The 21654-nt window shown below is 40.5% G+C and overlaps 1 protein-coding gene across 1 annotated transcript in view; it reads right to left on the minus strand.

The window, feature by feature from the left end:
• RIT2 (Ras like without CAAX 2) overlaps nucleotides 1-21654 on the minus strand; it is a 280882-nt gene that overhangs the window by 71779 nt on the left and 187449 nt on the right. The window lies entirely within an intron of this gene.

Here is a 21654-nt window from a genome sequence, read left to right on the forward strand (position 1 = left end):
ATGCTTGTCTTCGCTGTGATGTGTACGTTTTAGCCCATTAACATTTGTAAGAGGCTAGATTGTTCCTTTGCATGCAGACCTGTGTAAGGGCAATGCCAGAAACACCAGGGGGAAGTAAATGTGACTCGGAGAGCATTCTTCACGACAGAACTAAAGCACATTGGTGAGGCAGGTTGTGGTAGCTTAAATTGCCACCACAAAAGCTGTGACTCTTAATGCAGTTCTAAAGGGAGCTAGATAGATTCATGGAAAGTAGGTCCATCAATGGCTATTAGCCAGGATGGGCAGGAATGGTGTCCCTAGCCTCTGTTTGCCAGAAGAATTGGGTGACAGATCATGGATCACTTGATGATAACCTGTCTGTTCATTTCCTTTGGCATCTGCCATTGGCCACTGTCAGAGGACAGGATACTGGGCTTGATGGATCTTTGGTCTGACCCAGTATGGCCATTCTTATGTTCTTATGTGACTCAATATTTCTGCATCCAAGGATCTCTGTTTAGGACCTTTCATCAGCATTACATTCATGAGAGCACTCTTTCATCTCACAACTTCCTGTACAAGAATAAACCTTCATTTTGATCAGCACTTCCATACGATAGCCTCCTACTTTGCTTCTAGTTCAGCAGAAAGCAGCCATCTTTGAAATCATATGCAAAGAAATAATTTTGCTGCACTAAAGTTTACAGTTTTATATATGCGGGGAAAGAGTGAACAGTGAGTCAATCAAGAGACACAATAATGAGAAAGGGTAAATGTCCTTGACACACCGTCATAATTCACCAAATATATCAGGCAGTAAAATGCTATGGTAACCCACTTTTCATGACAAAAGCTATAATGAGAACGGAAAATGGGACAAATTAATCTATTCACTTGAAACAGATTGTAACTAGAAAAGGGGTAACCAGTGCAGAATTAACCCATTCTCATAATAATCATACAGCTATCAGCTGATGGTTCTCCTTGGCTATATTCTTTTCTCTATTTTATTTATTATCCATTTATGAAGTGCCTCCATACCTGCATGGCTTGCTGAGCAATAAAGATAGGTAGAAATGACAAAGGGATAGTTTGGAAACTCCTAAATTTCTCATGTTTTCATAATCTATTTCCATGAAACAGCATAGTAAGCCTGTTAATCCTAAACTAGTGAAGTAGGAGGATATCAAAAAATGTTGTTTGTGCTTTGCTGTTTGGAAGCTACACTGGGAGATGCTGAGGATAAAGCATGTTTGTATGAGCTTTTTGAAATATTAACAGTCTTGCAGACCAAGGCAATTGCTGGAAATTTGATAAATGCAGGCTAAAAATAAGGAACACATTTTTAACCGTGCAGGTAATTAACCATTGCAAAAAATATATGTGGTGGATTTTCTTCCACTTACAGTCTTTAAATCAAAGGCATGATTTTTTTTCCCCATGAAGATATGCTCTAGCTCAACCTCAAGACATGAAGGTGATGTAGGAATCACTGGGTGAGTTTCTCTGGTCTGTGTAATGCAGGAGGTCAGACTAGAGGGTCATAATGGTCCCTTCTAGCCTTAAAATCTACCAGTTTATGAATTTATGGAAATGCATTCAGAAATTATGCAACCATCTCCTTATCATCCTGAAAATCTTTCCCTAAGTCTCACCTCTGTAATGATACCTGAAACTAATACTGCTAGCTAACAGGTGGTGAGCCATACCTAATGTTCCTTTTACTCAGATGTGTTTGTTCTAGTGTTCCCCATTCTCTTGCCCCTACACTCTGTTTCTTGGTTCAGCTACTCGTTGTAATCTTGCTGTAAGCTCTTTGGGGTAGGACTTAACTTTTAAATAACTAGTTGTACCCTGGCACAATGTGGCCCAGATCCATTTGGAGCTTTTAGGTCTTAACATAGTACAAATAATAAACAATAATAATGTAAGGCTCAAGTGACTTTGAAATTTAGTTACAAATATGAAACTCAGATGAGATTCACTGAAAGATTCTCAAACACTTGAAGCAGTCTTGAGCCAGATATAGCCAGTTTATGGCTTCCCAAAGAAATCATGCTAAATTAGTAAGTTTGCATGTTTTCATCAATCAAGTTTTCTTTAAAGAGTCTGGGTTCATTAGAACCATAAGTTCAAAAACTTTGTGTTTGGGGGTGGGGGTGGAGGGGGCGGGGTGTCTGCTAAAAATGAGAAATGATAGGGAAGAAAGTGCATAGCCAATCACAAAAGAAGCTCAGTTCAGTTTAAGTTATATGCAAAAGTTAATTATTTCACCTGAATCAGTTTTCTCTCCCACAAGGAGCTATTGCCACAAGTAAAATCATGGCAAGTATGTGCAGTAAAACTGTGATTTTTGATTCTCAGGCAATTCTGAAAAAAAAACCTCATTTTGGGTCAATCTGAAAATGAAATGTTTCAATATTTTCACCAAATCAAAAATATATATTGGGTCGCACAAAACATTTTGTTTCAATTCTGAGCTTTTTTCCTATACGTTTAAAAATATATATTTATTAAAGCAATTTTCAGAATCAACTCAAAAAGTAGAAACAAAATGTTTTGCCTTGTTCTCTTTTTTTTTCCCCCCACCAAAACAATTTGCTGACATGGACACAAAAGTTTTGCTTGAAAAATTTTGCCCATCTCCTGAGTGGAGTAGCTGCTATTTTTTTATGTCGGGGTTCAGAAGGCATCTGGAGAGTTCACACCGCACTGGAAAGTTCTGTGACTGCTGAACAGAACAGATCGCTCCCTACTCCTGTGAAATGAGGAGTAAGCTTTGTTCTGAACTTGGATGTAAAGCTAAAGATGACAGAACTTGATTTTTTTAACAGAAGGCTCCTTGCCTCAAAGTAAAGAACCCAGCAAGCTCACAAAGTCCACATATCATGGGTTGTGGTCAAGGGTCCCAATTCAACTGTCACTGCAGTCAACGACCAGACTCCCATGTACCTCAGTGGAAGCTGCGGGGGGGGGGGGTCAATCCATTTCAGCCTCTTACTCCTGGTTATATTTACTTGGTATGCTCTGATAATTCCTGTGCCTGCTCTAAAAAAGATTATAGTCAGAGGTCAGATGGAGCGTGTCTACACTGCAATTAAACATCCATGTCTGGCCTATGTCACACTCACTGAAGGTCTTCAAGGTAAGAATGAGAGCTCAGGGAGTGAATTACTCGCAACCGGAGTTCGGTGACTCTGAGTCGAGAGGCTGCAACCTGATTCTAAGGAAGACAAAGGTTCTGAGCAGAAAGTGTGACTGTGCTGTGGAACAGACCAGCACACCCCGTGGCAGCTGGGCAAAGCACCATCACTGCAGATGTGTAAAAGGTCAGATAAGCATCAGAGGAGGTGAGCGAGGGCTTGATTCTGCAACACAGAGAGAACTCCTGAAAGATGCACTGCACTGACAACCTCCATGAAAGCCTGCAAAAGCCAAAGGTTGCTCAAAAGTACCTTGCGGAAACAAGCCCACAATGAATACACATGCAGTTATTACACAACTTGCCATCATACAAGGTTATGTTGTTGCTCAGCTCTCTAAGAGTTTATGAAAGCGGATATATCAATTACACATGTACGGGAGGTGGGGGCAGCTTTGTGTTCCAACTGTGCTTCTTGGGACCAAGGGGGTGAAGTTCTTGGCATAGCTGCAATTAACCTTTCTGTGGCTGGCAAAGATCAAATACAAGAAGGGGGTGAAATGTTCAGAGGGAAGTGGGACATATTTTTTCATTCATTTTTGTAACAAAATAGTTTTCTAAGTAAGCTGGGGGGGGGGGCAGCAGCAGAATTTGCAGTGCAGTTTCCCATCCAGATTCAACATACTTTGCAAATTCCCCACTGTGTAGGGATGGATTGTAACTGTGCAACTAGCCTGGAGTAAGGGGCTGTGCGGAGCTAGCTGCATTGTCCCACAAGCCGAATGGAGAATGAGTCGTGACACAGAGAATCACAATCCTTCCCCTGCTTCCCCCCTTGCTTTGGGGGAGTAGTAAGTTACAGAGAGCAGCTTACTCTCTGTTACTGTGGCTGGGGAGTAGTAGGGGCAGTACCAGAGCGCCTCCCCCTCCTCACCTTTCTCTGCCCTCTCCCTTCCCACTTCTTCACCGTGGGGAGTCACAACCAGATCCGAGCCATGCCAAGGTGTAAGGGGGACCTTACTCCCTTTTGCAGCTGAATATAGCCTGTGACAATCTAGCCCTTGGTGATTAATGGAAAGGCCTGCGGAACTGGACACATATTCCACATCCTCCTAGCAGGAAGGAGGTGCGTGGTGTGATGGTTGGTGCACCAGCACAAGCAGGATATGTGGGTGAGGGACTATCAGCTGGAAGGAACAACATGTTGGGGTTTGCTTGTTGTCTGATACCTGCGTGGCACATTCATAATTCTACAAAGAAATGATCTTCACCTCTAAGCACCTCATTAACTTGAACGGAACACCTGATGTTTCAGTACCGCGTGCTAGGCAGGGGATTTGTCAGTAAAACCCCTCTTAAAGCATTGCTGAGAAACTCTGAAAAGCTGTACCACGTAGTATCACAGCGACCTCTGCCCCATCTTGTCATGGTGCATCAAGTTGGCTTTTGTCATGATGTCTGTTGACAGCACATTGTAAGATGAGACACGACATAATGTGGAGGACAATAGGAAAAGAAGACATAAACTTTTGTGACATGTATTGCATTAAAGAATCAATAATACACGTAACTGAAATATTTCTATCTTCTGGTGCGGACAGGGGTGGGAAAAGGGAGGATTTGACCAAAGCTACACTTTTATCCAGCAAACTATGTTTCATACTGGCATAAAGTGAACTGTGGTGCATGCAGATCAGTGTCCCATTCATTTAAATGGAAGCTTGGTCCCCTGGCGTCAGGGCTGGGTTTTGCTGGGAGTATTTCCCACTCCTTTGTTCTCTTGCCAGCTATTACTAGCAGTGCCTCTAACCCTGCTATCACATGGGACTTGAAGTGATATCTGCTCCATATCAGAAATTGCAAAGAAATATCTCTCAATGACCAGAGCAGTCCCCTCTTCCCAGCTGCTCACAGCCCTGAGGAGAGTCAGGGCAACTTCAGTCCTCAGAGCATCATCAACCCAAGCCTAACAAGAGTCTGTCTCTTCAGCTGACCATTTCCCTGGCAGAGGGAACTGAGTCAGGGAAAGGATAATGGAATTGCATGTATTATGGTTTCTGAGAAACTCTATAGCCACTTCCTGATTGGTCTCCTCAGCACATACATTCAAATGCACTAAGGACCTGATCCAAAGCCCACTGAAGTCAAAGCAAGGACTTTAATGAAATGTGTTGTATCAGGTCCTAGGATATATTCATGGGAACTAGACCTGGGCAGGAAATGGTTTTTCTGTCCTGTGAGAATTTTTGAGATTTAAAAAAAAAAAAAAAAATCCCATCCCCAAACTGGAGGAAATGTCAAAATCTCAGAAAATATTTGTGAACTGAGAATCCCCCCACATTTTTGGATCAGGTCAATCAAAACATCTAAAGTTTGTGGTTTGTTTTGTTTTGAATTTGGAAGGGGAAAATCATCTAAACCAACCCTTTCGTCTGAATAGGTTTGGTTTTGATGAACCGGCGTTTTCCAATTAAAAAATGTTTCACTAAAAAATTCCTGACCAACTGTAGTTGGAACCTCTTCAATATAGAAGAGGGATGGGTATTTGTTCAAACCTGCTGATATTGCCTAGGATGTAATAATAAGTCCTTGTTGTGATAAGGGTTTTTTCCATCAATGCTTCAACATGAACTCATGTGGAGGAAGAGTTCAGTTAAAATTACTCCTTCAGGCTAGTTTTCAAAAGGTATGAACCAAAAAATACAATCTGACTGATAAAACAATTTTGATCTCTTGTTTCCCCGCACCCCATTGCAGGGCATCCATTAGTGGTACAGCCAGTCAAACTAGTTGTTCCCAAGAATATTCATTATAAACTTAATCCCTTTTATGGTTAGTGAATCATTTGCAAACCATTTTCTTTGAATTGATTGTTCATAGCAATTGGCCAAAATATCTAGACAAAACATTTTCAGACTGGGGGTGGTTTGAAAACGGTTTGCTTTCACTAGTCTCTGTTTATCAGTCATAGTGCAGTTGATAAACAGTCATGTTGTTGTTTTTCTTCCTGATTGGATGATTGAAATTTTTTAAACAGGAGAGTAACAAATAGCAAATCACAAATGATGCATTTTTTGTATGAACTTTTCTGGTATGAGTGAATAATCAACCATGCAAAAATGAAGGAAACTTTGGGGATTTTCAATCATTTTCACCAATACTTGGTGGATTTCTGATTCCATGACAACAACAAATAATCTGATCCCCCGAGTTGTAGTGGAATGAACTTGATAAGACTAATTGCAAATATATTTGTGTTGGGATTTTTTGTTTTCATTATTTAACCAGCTGTTGGTGGTCATGAGCATGAAAAGAAAAGGAGTACTTGTGGCACCTTAGAGACTAACCAATTTAGTTGAGCATAAGCTTTCGTGAGCTTATGCTCAAATAAATTGGTTAGTCTCTAAGGTGCCACAAGTACTCCTTTTCTTTTTGCGAATACAGACTAACACGGCTGTTACTCTGAAACATGAGCATGAAGTGAGGCTAAAAGAGTGAATGCCTTGAGTTACTTGAGAAGTACTCAGTAATACCTACTAGATACTCTGGTGTGACTTATTGCTTAGAGTAGGGCTCCATTATTTTATGGAGTGGTGTGGTTATTAATCATTATATCCTTCCACTAAGAAAAATAGCTCCTTGTTGAAGGATAAGAGAAAAGAATAAGGGATGTATGGAAAATAGAAGGAATTTCCCCAAACATCAATAATATGTTTATTCCTCTACCCTCCCCCCCCACACACACCTTTTTAAAAGGTCCCTGGAACTCTTTGAAAAGTTGTCCCTCCTTCTCTTCCCAGAAAGCTTTGCTATTCTTTCAGTGGTTTGTGGCTCAAGAACATCTGTTAACTCGCTTTCTAAGTGCAGGAAAAGAAGGAAAAAAAGAAAAGAAAATCCATCCAGATAACTGAACCGTTCCTGCATGGGTTTTTGCAAAAGAAAGTGAGTTAAAAGGGAAACAAAATGCAGCTGAAAGAGGGATTGCAAGATAGGGCAATTTATAGAGCAGTATTATAGCAGCACCTATTGGCACCAACAATGGTTAGAGGCCCATTGTGCTAGGTACTGTATATGTACATATCATAAGAGTCACTCCCTGTCCTGGAACACTTACAAACAAAATAGATAAAGGCTGGAGGAGTAAGGAACTATTATAGTAACTGTTCTACAGATGTTGAACTGAGACAGATTAAATGAGTTACCCAAGGTTACAAAGGGAGTTTATGGCAGAGCAGGGAATTGAACCCATACCGTCTGAGGCTATGTCTACACTGGTCAGACTACAGGAGTGTGAATAGCAGGGCAGCCCAAAGTGCTACATCATAACAGCCCCATGTAATCCATGAAGGCACAAACTAAAAGGTTTCTAGCTCACATTAATGTAGTCCTGTTTGAAGCTGACTATGTTAATGCAAACTCAGAAACTTTCAGTTTGCGCTTGCCGTGTCCACGTGGGGGAGTTACAGTGCTACACTTTGGTCTGCAGCGCTATTCACGCCCCTGTAGTCTGAACTGCAGGGCAGTGTAGACAAGCCCTTAAGCAAGTGGTTTATCCACGAGAACAGCTGTCCTCTCTACAGCAAGTTTTTCTCCTCTAAACTTTTCCTCTTCCTCAGTTGCCTCTCTTCAGATCCACCATCTGCCTCTATTATCTTTGCTTGGGCACATTGGATGAATATTTTTTTCCTCCCACTTACCATAACGAGTTAGACTCGTTCCTGGTATCAACCCATTGTAAACAATGGAGTCCTGCCAAGCAGGTACTTGGTCGAGTGTGCCTAGGGATTTTTAAAATGTTATTCAGTGACAAGAGCCCAGCTTTGCATCATTGAGAGCTGGTAAATGGGTGGCTTTCGATAATCAGTGTCCTTCTCCAGATTCTAATTAGAGTTTTAACTGAAAGGAAACTTAACTCATCATAAAACTCAATCATCCAAGCACTCATTGCTGTGAAGCTGCAAAATAGAGGTGAATGTTTATATTAAGGCTTCAGCTGAAGCTTTGATCAGAGACTTTGGGCACTGTCAGCTGCTCATTGTCACTTTAAAAAGAGCCATTTATTTTATTACTTTTTCAATTCAGTGGTGGTGAAAGATGTCAGATCGACAGCCCTGAAGATAAAAGCTCTTGAACCTGATTCTCCTCTCACAAAAACAAGTCTTAATCAGGAATAGCTCCAGTGAAGTCAGTGGAATTATTCCAGTGTCAAATGAGAAGAGAATGATGGGGTGTGTATTGTGTGCGCGTGTGTGTGCGTGTGGTGTGCTTGTGCGGTTTTAATTTAGTTTTATTCAGTCCTCCCCAACCCCCAAAGTCCAGTACAGCAGGAACAGTAGCAGTTAAATTTTCCTCATGCTGCAGGTGGCCAATGGATCTCAGTACAATCCTTATGAGAACATATTTTGGGGTAGGAGTCTGGGACAACCTCTTTGTCCAACAATCTTTGGCCTTTCTGGCACATCGGAGAACAAAAATACTTGGGAGAGTGGTTTGAATTAAGCAGGCACCTGCCCACAAGAAAATGGACTAGAACCTCCAACTCATTTCACGTTGGACAACAAAGAGCTGTCAAATCAATTTAGGATCAGTGATTCAGATTTGACCTAAATGGCTCAAGGTCCCATTCCCGGTCCCTTAAACCCTCCCATCCTTTTGGCAAGAGGTTCTTAATGAACCAGCATTATACATTCTTTTTCTCTCTTTCAATTTTTTTTCTGCCTCCTTTATCTTTTGTCAGATTTTCTGGCTATAAAATATATTTGCATTCTTTGTGTGGCAAAGATTTTGAGTTTCATAAGTTGAAAGAAAGAAAGAAAGAAAGAAAGAAAGAAAGAAAGAAAGAAAGAAAGAGCATAGTGTTTGATTTGCAACGGAAATAGTTATTTAGGGACTGATCCAATAGAACTCATATTCTCCTTTACTTCAGTGGACCTTGTACCAGGCTCTGTATGGCAAGAACATAAAAAAAAGAATCTGAATTTATTGAAGCACTTTGGAAACAAAGTGTTGTTCATAATCTAATACCGGAGTAGAAACACAGTGAACAAATCAGGATAGGATTCACAGTTAGACATAATAAACAAATGGGAATGTGCTATAACTGATCACGGAAACCTGTCTGAGTTGGATCCTGGAATCATTTGCTATCAGACATAGGACATGATGCAAATCAATGGATGTCTTTCCATTTATTCAGTGAGCTTTAGATCAGGCCAATAATGCTTAGTCCCACTGAAATCAATGGGATCACTCATGGTTAGAGCCGGTTGGAAGACAGAGTTTTGTTTCCACCGAAAATGTAAACAAACAAACAAACAATTTGCTTCCATTTTTATTAACGTTTTCCATGAAAACTTTTCATAAAAATAATGAAATTTGGGCTGAAATGTTTCATTTTGGGGGTGTTTAGTTTTTTTGACAAAATACTGAAATTTTTCAGAGCAAATAGATACTTTTCAGGGCACGGTGGGGGGGAGGGGAGAAATCATTCTGTCAAATGCCGAATTTCCTGTTGAAAAAGTTTCAATGAAAATTTTTCAACCAGCTATACTCATGGTAGGTAGTAAGCACTGTGCCGGGAAGTAAGTGTGTTTCAGGATTGAGCTCCAAATGAAGACAGCATTAGAGAAAAGGGAGCAATCATTTGATAAGTTTATGAACAAGCTTATATGATAGCATTGTCTATCATAGCAAGAGAGTGCATTTGATGACCCAACAGGTCCCTTCCTGTCTGATGTCTTACTTTCCTCAGCGGCAGGGTTCTATAGCTTTTAAAATGATCACTCGGCTTTCTCACTAACTCCCTGGCCTCTAGTACCTGAAAAGGGGGTGTCTTTTCCAAACTCAGCTGTGTTTATCTATCAGTTAACCCACATAGATACCTTTTGTCTGTAAGCACCTGCAGATACAAAAGAATCCAGCACCACATCTTTCAGATACATGGCTAGAAAGAGCAGTTACTGGGATTTTCATTTTGCTTTTCAATTTTACCTTTTTCCACATTGTGCACCTAAATAATTGAAAAAAGCTTTGTAAATTACAAATCCCAGTGAAACCCCTGTACACAATAATCATTTAATTATTCAAGTCTTTCCACTGTTGTTTTGTTATCACTAATGCAGTAATTGGAATTTCTTTTCTGCTGTGTATGCTCGGATTATATTCCTAAGAGAAGAGAAATCTCTTTTTTTTTTCCAGATGGTAGAATGGTTGGTATCTTGTTTAAGTTTTTCTAGTCATAGAAGCACACAGTTGTCCAGAAGGCAAAATCTCCAGTTCATTCAGCAAAAAAAAGACTTATTTGGATAGCCTCCATCAGAGTCAGTAATCTTACTTCTGCATCTGTTCTGGGGAATAGTGAGTGCAGCTTCACTTTTTTTGATTCAGCTGCTTCCATGCTGGTACACAATCATTAGTTACAACTAAAAATCAACATTCGTCAACAAGAGCTAAACTGTTAACTCATAACCAGGATCATACTCTCTTGATCCATGTGCAGAAGATCCTCAGCAAGTGTTAACATATCCTCTTACAAGAGAGGAGGTTCCAGATATTTCCACAGTAACGTTCCCTCTCTCCTTGGACCCCATAGAAAGCACTGTATAGGTTCAGCACTTAAGAGCTCCAGGAAAAGAGCTATTCACAGGAAACCGTTTGCAGGGTGCTACAAGTTGTATCGGTTCGACAAAACCCGAGGTCTCGGCTACATATTCTTCCATCTACTGGCACCCAGACATCTCTCTGTGACACAGTGATCAGTGCTGGGCAAAGCAGTCAGGAAACTGAGAAGTCATGAAAGAAGGGGTAAAGCCAGAAACATTTAGATAATTTCCCAGCAGAGAATAGGCAGGAAAGATAATACAGCCCCAGGCCCACAGTTATTTCCTATTCAAACTGTAGGTGGAAAATGTATTATCTCAGTTACCACTGTGTAGTAACCTTTAGCAACACTGACCATTAAAGGAAGTCCATGTGTTCAGAATATGTTGCTATATAATCCAGGCAATATTTCAGAACAATCATTTAAGGCAAATGTCTTTATTAAATAAGGGCAGGCTACCTAGCCAAACATTAATCAAGACATTCATTACTTTTTCTATGTGCCTCTTTTGCTACAATAATAGCAATTATTACTGAATATTTAGCATTTCTGCTAAAACCCTATAAAATAAAATGCTACCATACATACACAATTGATAAAAATTATACTTGACATTTAAAAACAGTGGGAGCACCCATCTGAGAAATACCTATATTAAGAACACTCAAATTATCATGAGATTCTGCTCATTTGTGAAAACTAAGACCTTAATGGAAATACAAGGGACAATTACTTTTCCAGAGTCATATGATGTAGCCTTCAACTCTCAATCGTCTAGGAGAAAGGCACTTCTGGTCGCTCAGATACTTCAAAACCCATGCTTTCATCATATTATTGTTATGTTGCTGTATGACATAAAGCTGTAGTTTTTCTTCTTCATCCCTGGACTCTTATTATCCACAGTCCAACACCTTCCCTTCCTTAAATCATAAACTGGAAAGCCAAACTCTGCCCCTAGAGTGTTCAAAGCCAGAGGTCTTCAAAAGGGAGTTGTGTGCACATGTCAGAGGACAGAAAATACTTAATCTCTGAGCTAGATTGTAACTTGGGCCGTACAAACATGCAGGGGAGGAGGAGTGAAAACTCCCCTTAAACTCCTGTCCAGGCTGTCTGGCCTCAGGTCTGGTTGTGGTATGTCTACTTGCTCTTCATCCTCATCACAGGATTAGGGAGGTGGATGGGAAATGGGTGAGCCAATGTTCCCCCCTGCAATGCACCAGCCGAAGCAGTGGGGCCATGTGCAGGTGTGTCATTCTAAGCAGCAAATTTCTACCTCCCTGGAGCAAGGGGTAGCCATAAGGAAATTGCCATTCAGGGCTGCTCTGTGCATCACTCCTTGTTCAGCAGCAATGTGCCTGAAGGTGCAGTCTACCCCTCTGAGAGGAGGCAGGTAGAGGGCTCCTTCAGATGCCAAAGAGGTTTAGACATGAATCGAGGTGAGTTAGGGGTGCTATTTGTTCTTTTGCCTGCCATGGTTTGCCTCTCTCTAGTTATAATGCCATCACACATGCTGGCATTTGATAACTAACTTAACACATGACACACACACACACAAAAATATGATACAGAAAAAGGTAGCAGGAAACCAAAAAAGAAGACAAAATAAAGAGACCAAATGTTCAGTAAGCAGCTTGGAGTAAAAATTTCTATTTTCCCATATGCTTAAGCCCCTGTTTCAAATTTGTTAGAAAAGAAACTTAAAAGAACAACATAACCCCTACAGTCTTGATTCTTGGTTGTCTAGTGGTGTGACACACACCTGTAAAGTTAGAGGTTCTGGGCTCAAATCCTGAGGAAGCTCTGGTGGCAGAGGTAAATATTATGACTTCTTTACCTCATAGAATGCTTTGTGAGGATGAATATATTAAAAGATTGTGAGGTGCTCATATACTATGGTAATGAGGCCATATAAGTACCCAAGAAAGACATGTGCTTAACGTTAGACATGCATTTTAGTCCCATCAAATTCAACAGAATTTAAGAATGTGCTTAAGTTTTACTAACAAGGCAATTCTGCAAGTAACTTAAGTATGTCATAAGTTCCTTGCTGAATTGGGATCATTGTGGGCTATTATGAAAAGTTTCATTAAAAGGAAGAGATTTATTGGAACGTTATATTTATATGTTTCTACCCATACCACAAATGTAGCGGTGATACCTGTGTGATGTATTGCACCACACTGTTATAAATTGTGAAAGCATGGGATAAAATACAGAGCTATGTGAAATGGTTTTGCCACACGTGGCCATACTAAATTCATAACTTAACAGGACCTAGAAAATAATTCTTGAACATGGTCTCTAAATATTTTATGTGAAAAAAATGTTGTTATATATATTTGACAAATAAATATTTTAATTGTTGGTGCCACTCTGAGTGCTGTATATCCTGGCTTCAGAAATGGCCGGTGTCAAACAAATTGCCGGTCTTGTAGCACCTGAATTCTTTTGATTTAGTGTTTTAGCTGAAACCAATATTTGTTGAGAAATGAGAAAAGAAAAGAAAAGAAAAGAAAAGAAAAGAAAAGCCAGAGAGAGTGCCCAACCCCAGTCTCTCCTGTTGAAGCTGTTCCACTTTGTCTAAATAATTAAATAGTTATTGGAGTAGGGACTTGAATCTGTGTTTCACTCCTAGATAGTGCGGATGGCTACCCAAGCTCCTACTCAGCTTCACAGAATCCATTTCTTAGGTGCCTAACTGTTCCCATGTGTTGTATAGGCACCCAGATTGACTGACTCAGGGCTGAGAATTCCACTAGGCACCTGGGTGACGAGGAATTAAGCTTTGCAATACTGAGCATTGTAACACCTAAGTAGGGTGCCCACATGCCCCGTTTTGGCCAGGACAGTCCCTTTATTGAGCCCTGTCCCGGCCGTCCTGACTTTTTTGGCAAAAGTGGGCATTTGTTCTGTTTGCTCTTGGCAACTGATGATCAGTCAGCAAGAGCAAAGGGGACAAATGCCCACTTTTGCCAAAACAGTGGTGGTGCACACCTAGCGGGGTGCAGAGGAATGTGCAGGGGGGCAAGTGGCAACGAGGTGCGAGGTGGTGGAACCGGGGCTGCGGGGAGCAGGAACAGCCAAACACACAGGGAGCACGCAGGGCTCAGGCGAGTGGCAATGCCAGGCCCGCGCAGAGAGCAGGCTGGGCTCGAACGAGAGCCCTTTTTTGGGGGGACGCAGGGCTCGGGCCAGCGACTTAGGTCAGCTCCGTGTGCGGAGACAGGAAGGCAAGGCATGGGCCAGCCCCATGTGCAGGGGTGGGGCTAGGGCGAGCCGTTCAGGCCAGCCCTGTGTGGTGTCCTGTTTTCCGCTGGGGAAATAAGGTCACCCTACACCTAAGTACCTTTATGAATCTAGCCCTGTGAGCTTATTTTCAGATGTTCTGAACAGCTGTGACTCTAATTCTGGGTGCTCAGCGCCTCTGCAAATCAGTACCGAGTTATTTCCTGCTGGGCTTTTTAGAATGGAGGCACTCGAAATCAGCAACCACCTTTTGAAAATGTTAGCTAAGTGACTTACCCAGAGTGAAAGGATGACTCAGTGAGAGACACTGGGGAGTTAACCTAGATCTCCTGCCTCCCAGTCATAAACCTCTTCCAACAGACCACATGCTGCTTCACAGGACAATGGCCTTTAGACACCAAATAGTATACGCACGCACACAAAAATCTCCTCATAAACAAAAAAGGCTCTTTATTTTTGTCCAAGACATTTGGTCTCTGAAGATAAGCCTAAACTGAAGGAGAAAAATATATTAAACTGGAAGAAATAGTCATTTCACGCCCTTGGAAGAGAGAACCTTCCTGAGCTAATGAAAACAGATATCAGGAGGCTGTTAACCGCTTGTCTCCTTACCAAAAAAATAAAAGTAAAAGAAAGCAGCGCCTTGTAAACTGCAAAGTACTTTCTCACCGGGAAGAAATGCACAGATGCATGCATGGCTTTTCTGAGCCAACAGAAGAAAAATTACTTCTTCCCTCTTTAGGGGATGAGAAGTTTGAGAAGAAAACACTGTGGTGACTGGAACACATTCAGCCTTTGGTGGCCTGTTGCCATTTTCCTTTTTGATAAGCATCAAGTTCAAACTTGGAGAACACGACTTCAAACAAAGAATAGAAAATGAGGCCCAGTACTGTACCACACCATTTTCCGTCTGAGAGAGACAGATAGCAACAAATTATAAATCAACATAACCCCACTCTCATCTCTGAATTATTGAGCAGGAAACTAAAACCTTGGAGAGGCTTAAACAATCTATCTTAAACAATCTATCCACTAAGCTTTCGTTAGAAAATTAGCTCATGATATGTAATGATCTCTCGTATACATTTTAATTCATTTTAACTGTTTAAATAGAATTTGAGTAATAGCTTCTTAATGTTTACCACAGAAGGTAACTAAATCTTTAATGGACTCCCGCTGCAACCAGCTTGATATTGTAATTTAATTGGGTCTGTGCAAAAAAAAAAAAAAAAAAAAAAGAAAGAAGCATTTCATCCTTTTTTCTTTACTATTTAGATGTGCTAATTATTTATTTGTTTATTTACAACAAACAATCATTTGAATGAAAATTGCATTTTCACATGCACAAAGTTCATGTTGACATGTGAAAGAAGTGGGAATTTTATTGGGGAAGGTTATTATTCCTGCTTCTTTATAGAAATATTTGCATTTTAAGTCCATACATCAGGCATTGCAAGCCATGCCTCCAGATGAATACTGGGAGAGAAACTCAATATATTAGGTTTGTATGAGGTCTATGGACATCTTACACTTTGGGCCCAATTTATATGGGAGCTACATTGGAACCTTTGTGACAATCTCAAAAATCTGCAAGATGGTGCTTAGTTTTCATTCCAGAAGAAAAGGAAAAGGGAAGACGTCCCTTCCCATCCTCCACTAGGGCAGTACAGCTCACACAAGATGCAGATTTGTGTGTAAGATAATATGGTCCATAACAATTTCTCACGTGAATTTCTGTGTTTGTGGCCGGATTTTGCAAAGTGCATTCACCATGAGTGGCTTTTACTCATGCAAGTAGTCTCATTGACTGTACAGGGGTTACTCATATGACTGGTCTCAAAGTGAATAAGGGTTGCAGAATCGGCCTCTATGTGTAGAGAAGAGATGCTTGGACCAGGCAGCCAGCTGCCACATTTCAACTCCAGGGGGCTCTGTTTCATTGATATATAAAGAGACTCCTATGTATACAGTACATATTTTTGAAGTCTGTAAAGTTTCTGCATGAAAAATGTTCTCAGATAAATTCAAGACATTATTATTATGAGATGGATTTGCAAAATAACTCAGCAGTGTTGGAACAACACTGCCACCACTGAAGTCAATGGAAAATCCAGCCCTCGACTTTGTTAATTAACTCCAGGAAGAACTCTCATTTCCTTTTTGGTCCCTCGCGGCATTTCCCCAGGTGTTTGCCCACCAGAGAATTTTGCAACACACCTGACTCAGAGTGGACATCTTTACTTGTGCGTTATTGAATCGAGACCTAAGGTACTGGAACCACTTTTGTATCCTGCACCTCCCTTACATGGTTGTAACACGTGCTTTTACCTAAAGTATGGACTGGGTGAAAATTCCCTCCATACAACAACAGATTTATTAACAAGATTTATCAAAAAGAGAGAGAAAATGTGTTAAAAAAAGAAAGAGTTTGCTTAACACACCTAGATTTACCCTTTGCAGAAGTTACAATAGGCAAGACAGCGTCAGTCTAAGTTAAAGACTGCCCCCCGCATGCATACATGTTCCAAAAATCGATTTGTAGGCATGACCCCAGGGTCAGAGTTCCAACCCCCTGCCGTCCTCTGTGTGTGTGTGTGTGTGAGAAAGAGAGAGAGATCTTTACTTACATATGTTTAGCAATCTCTCTTCCATTTGCCCCGTGTATGCAGTGTTCCCAATTCTGAGGATTTGGTCATGAGTCTCATGATAATTATTGCTTTCAGAGTAGCAACCATGTTAGTTTGTATTCACAAAAAGAAAAGGAGGACTTGTGGCACCTTAAAGACTAACCAATTTATTTGAGCATAAACTTTCATGAGCTACAGCATCCGATGAAGTGAGCTGTAGCTCACGAAAGCTTATGCTCAAATAAATTGGTTAGTCTCTAAGGTGCCACAAGTCCTCCTTTTCTTTTTTATGGTAATTATTGTTTTTCTTAAAGCCACAGTTCCTGGAGTCAAGTGGACATGTGATGATTTCAGGCTTTAATCTTAAAGAAAAAGTACATTTCTAGCCCTCATGGCTGTGGAGAAAGCTTCAAAATGTGATCCCAGTGCACCGTAAAGGCCCCCAAAGCAGAAAGCAAATAAAAAGAACAAATCTATTATTGTACACAATCTTACAATTTTAAAGCCAATCTCAAGATTTTTGAACATTTGGGATTGCCTATGCTAGCATGTGTGTCTGAAAAAAAAATTGACAGAACAGTTTTCCATTTGAAAATGCAGTTTCACTAAAAGCGAAGCATTTGGCAGGAATGTGTGGATTCCAATGAAATTTTAGATGGGGGGAAAAAAGTTGAAATGACATTTCAACTTTCTTGTTTTGTGTTTCTAAGGGTGAATGTTTTGTTTGAATAAGGTAAAAATGTTTCATTTGGATTCATTTAATTTAATTAAATAATTTTTAATATATACATATGAATCATGTTGATGGTCTTGAATTGAATTTTTTTGGAATTTTTGTTTCATGAGAAATTTAGTCTTTTCATACCAATTTAGAGTGAAAACAATTTTTAAATGGTGATATTTTCTGCAGAACAGAAATTCCATTTTCTGACCAGCTCTGGTCTACATATACTTCCCATCAACTATGGCAGACACCCCATTCTCTAATCAGTTTCCCCCAGTTATCCACACACACAATAGCATTTTGAACCTGCTCGCCAAAGCTTAAACGATATCCCATTGAGAACACAGCCACCTTTAATAGCCACCTTTCAAAGGCCTAATGACCCATCTCCCAGAGTGCATTCATCAGATCAGCTTGGCTATCAAATAAAGTGGTGGCTGATGGACCATACACATAGTTCATTGAAGATGATAGTTTTGTCTGGCAGGGGAGTTTTAAAGCTTAACTCAGGCTCCCACCTCCATTGTTATGATGTAATATACCCAGGCATGAAGCCTTCAGCCCTTCAGAAACTCCAAATAGTATAGAATGCTCATATGCATTTACTCAACGTTGCAGGCTACTCTGAGTACATCAGACTTGTTCTCTGCTCTCTGCACTGGCTTCCCTTAGATTCTGCCCAGCCTTCTTCAAGATATCAGTCCTTATCTTCAAAATGCTCAGTTGCTCATACCCAGGATATCTAAAACATTGCCTAAAGCTTCAGGATGAGGACTGAGGCACAATGGAGGACTGAGGCACAATGGAAGTAAAGCTTGTCTGTGCAGGAAATAGGACTTTCTCCGATGCCAGTCGCGTCTCTGCAATGAACTCCCACAGCAGCTAAAACCTCACCACCTTCTGCTGCAAATGCAAAGCCCACTTTCTTTGACCTGCGTTCTCTGATATAAATACAGAACAGTGGGTATATTTAAAAAAAAGTTAAATTAAAAAATAAAATAAAAACAAAACCCCACCAAAATAAATCACTGCACATAAAATTCTCCCCCGGGAAGAGGATCAGTCATGTTACTTACTGCACTACTGAAAGGTACTCAGATACTACAGTGAGGAGAGTGGCATAAGAACCTATATAGAATAAAGAAAAGGAGTACTTGTGGCACCTTAGAGACTAACCAATTTATTTGAGCATAAGCTTTCGTGAGCTACAGCTCACTGCATCCGATGAAGTGAGCTGTAGCTCACGAAAGCTTATGCTCAAATAAATTGGTTAGTCTCTAAGGTGCCACAAGTCCTTCTTTTCTTTTTGCGAATACAGACTAACACGGCTGCTACTCTGAAAATAGAATAGAATTCAATATTACTTTCTTGACATACATATTCAATCCATCACACTCTTCAATGAGAGTAGATTAGGCCAGTGCTGAGCACTTTAGAAAATCACACCAATATACTAATGGTATTATTAATAATAGGATTATTATATAACTCAAGTGGGCCGAAAATGTGAGGGGAACATTGGCTACATTGCTGAAGAAAGGTTTTTCTTGGTTTTTGTTTGTTTGTTTTAGTTTTCCTACCAAAATGTCAATGATAAATTTTATTAAAATGTCTAATGCAGGGGGGGTAAAATGCAACCAGCTCTACAGCTGTGCAGTAAATTGAAGAAAAGAAGGATGTCCACCACCAGCTCCAATGATGACTTTTGGTGTTCCAAACCAAAATTGCGTGGGAAAATGTTCACTTTAAACCAATATGGGCAGAGACGGCCAAGTTTTGCACTGTTCTAATTATTACTGTTAGAAGGTAAGACGGTCCCAGGCCGTTCAGAAGAAAGAGGTCTATGTTCTAAAGGCAGGTCTGTTTCTGGCTAAAATCATCTCTGAAGTTCACAGATTTCAACTAGAAATCCGTGCAAACCTCAAAAAAAAAAAGGGGGGGGGGAGTTCACCTCATATCCTAGCAAGTGAGTATCACCTGTTTTCAAGTTTTGGTACCAAACTTTTGCTTATCCCCACCATTTACCTAGCTCACTGGGGTTCTGAAAAGCCTTAATTAATATTTGCAAAGAGTTTGAGATTCCAAGATGAAAAGCTCTAAGTGCACACTATTATTATTATACTATTATCATGCCTGAGAAGCCTTTTATAGCTATTCCTATCCCCAGATCTAAGTTGGCTCTGTGAAAAAAAAATCCTATAAGAAACAATTAATGAATAGCTTTTCATAGCAGTCCTTCTTAACAGTAGGTGCAGCTGGAAGGAAATTATCCACAAAGGAATTCTACTTTAACTTATTATTACTTTTGATTTAGTTTAGCAGATGGTTGCTGGGTACCATTCAGAGCCTCCCTAATTTATCTCTGTCTGCTGTGGATGTCCTTGATTAACCATCTATCGTGTTATTTTAGACTTTCCCAACATTTCATTGTTTATATAAATAATAATAAAAACAACTTAGCAACATAACTGAACACTGTAAATGAAGCCTTCATGGGGTGAACCAATACCAATTTCATTTTCAGTAGAGCTGTAAATCCATATCCTCATATCATAGCTTTTAAACACATTTAGGACCAAACTTTCAACTGGTATAAATTGGTGATTTCAATGGGCCTACACTGATTGATGGTAGCTTAGGATCTGTCCCTATGTTTTTATTTAGCATTATGAATGTATTATTGTGTCATTGTTCCAAAGGAGAGAGTGGAGATCTTTGTAACAACGGGAAATCTAGTAAGTGGTAGAAGTCCTATCAATGCATATATTTAACACTATGCTGGGAAAAGCACTAGAAAATACATGGTAGGCAAAAATCCTGCACTAAGGGGAAAAGCCTAGGGGGCTATGAGGAGCTCTTGGAGCGGGAATAAACTGTGTGGGTAGAGGTGCACTTTCACCTTTATTCTGAGGTTTGCTATAAATCCACAAGGAAAATATGAAGTATGTGCTGCCCCATTAGGGCCAAACAAAATACACACGCCAGGGCTTCCCCGAGGTAGATCCAAAAGTATATTTCCCTAAATCCAGTTGCAAGAAACACCTGACCCTCTTGGTCCCCTCAGCTGCAGCCCCCTATGACCATACTTCTCTGATTTGCTGGCATATCAGACCCCACATCCTTACAGTATATTATTCTCATACTGTGCAGAGGGGGATTAATTCCACAAAGCTCGTCCAGCCCTCTCCTTCTGAAAACACAGTGGTCTTCCTCCAGCTGGTCTTCCTTCCTCGCCAACTACTTAATGCGGGTTGCTTTTTCCCTCATCCTATTGACCTGACTTCCAATTTCTATTATTTTTTTGTTTTTATATGCACATAGTGCCAAGAGTAACTCAGGTAAAATTCCTTTAGTCCTCGAGTAGGAGTGCAGGATTTGGCCCATTAAATAAAAGCAACTCTTTCCCAGAGTAATGTATTCCAATGAGCCTATGTTAAGCAGGATAACCATTCAAGGCTGAATGACTCCCTCCAGCAAGAGGGGTTGTCAAGGTTCCCCCACTCTGAACTCTAGGGTACAGATATGGGGACCTGCATGAAAACCCTCCTAAGCTTATCTTTACCAGCTTAGGTCAAAACTTCCCCAAGGTACAAAATATTCCACCCGTCGTCCTTGGATTGGCCACTACCACCACCAAACTAATACTGGTTACTGGGGAAGAGCTGTTTGGACACGTCTTTCCCCCCAAAATACTTCCCAAAACCTTGCACCCCACTTCCTGGACAAGGTTTGGTAAAAAGCCTCACCAATTTGCCTAGGTGACTACAGACCCAGACCCTTGGATCTTAAGAACAATGAACAATCCTCCCAACACTTGCACCCCCCTTTCCTGGGAAATGTTGGATAAAAAGTCTCACCAATTTGCATAGGTGACCACAGACCCAAACCCTTGGATCTGAGAACAATGAAAAAGCATTCAGTTTTCTTACAAGAAGACTTTTAATAAAAATAGAAGTAAATAGAAATAAAGAAATCCCCCCTGTAAAATCAGGATGGTAGATACCTTACAGGGTAATTAGATTCAAAACATAGAGAACCCCTCTAGGCAAAACCTTAAGTTACAAAAAAGATACACAGACAGAAATAGCTATTCTATTCAGCACAGTTCTTTTCTCAGCCATTTAAAGAAATCATAATCTAATACGTACCTAGCTAGATTACTTACTAAAAGTTCTAAGACTCCATTCCTGGTCTATCCCCAGCCAAGACAGAATATAGACAGACACACAGACCCTTTGTTTCTCTCCCTGCTCCCAGCTTTTGAAAGTATCTTGTCTCCTCATTGGTCATTTTGGTCAGGTGCCAGTGAGGTTACCTTTAGCTTCTTAACCCT

The sequence above is a fragment of the Caretta caretta genome, chromosome 5, assembly GCF_965140235.1.
Source record: "Caretta caretta isolate rCarCar2 chromosome 5, rCarCar1.hap1, whole genome shotgun sequence".
NCBI classification, from domain to species: Eukaryota; Metazoa; Chordata; order Testudines; family Cheloniidae; genus Caretta; species Caretta caretta.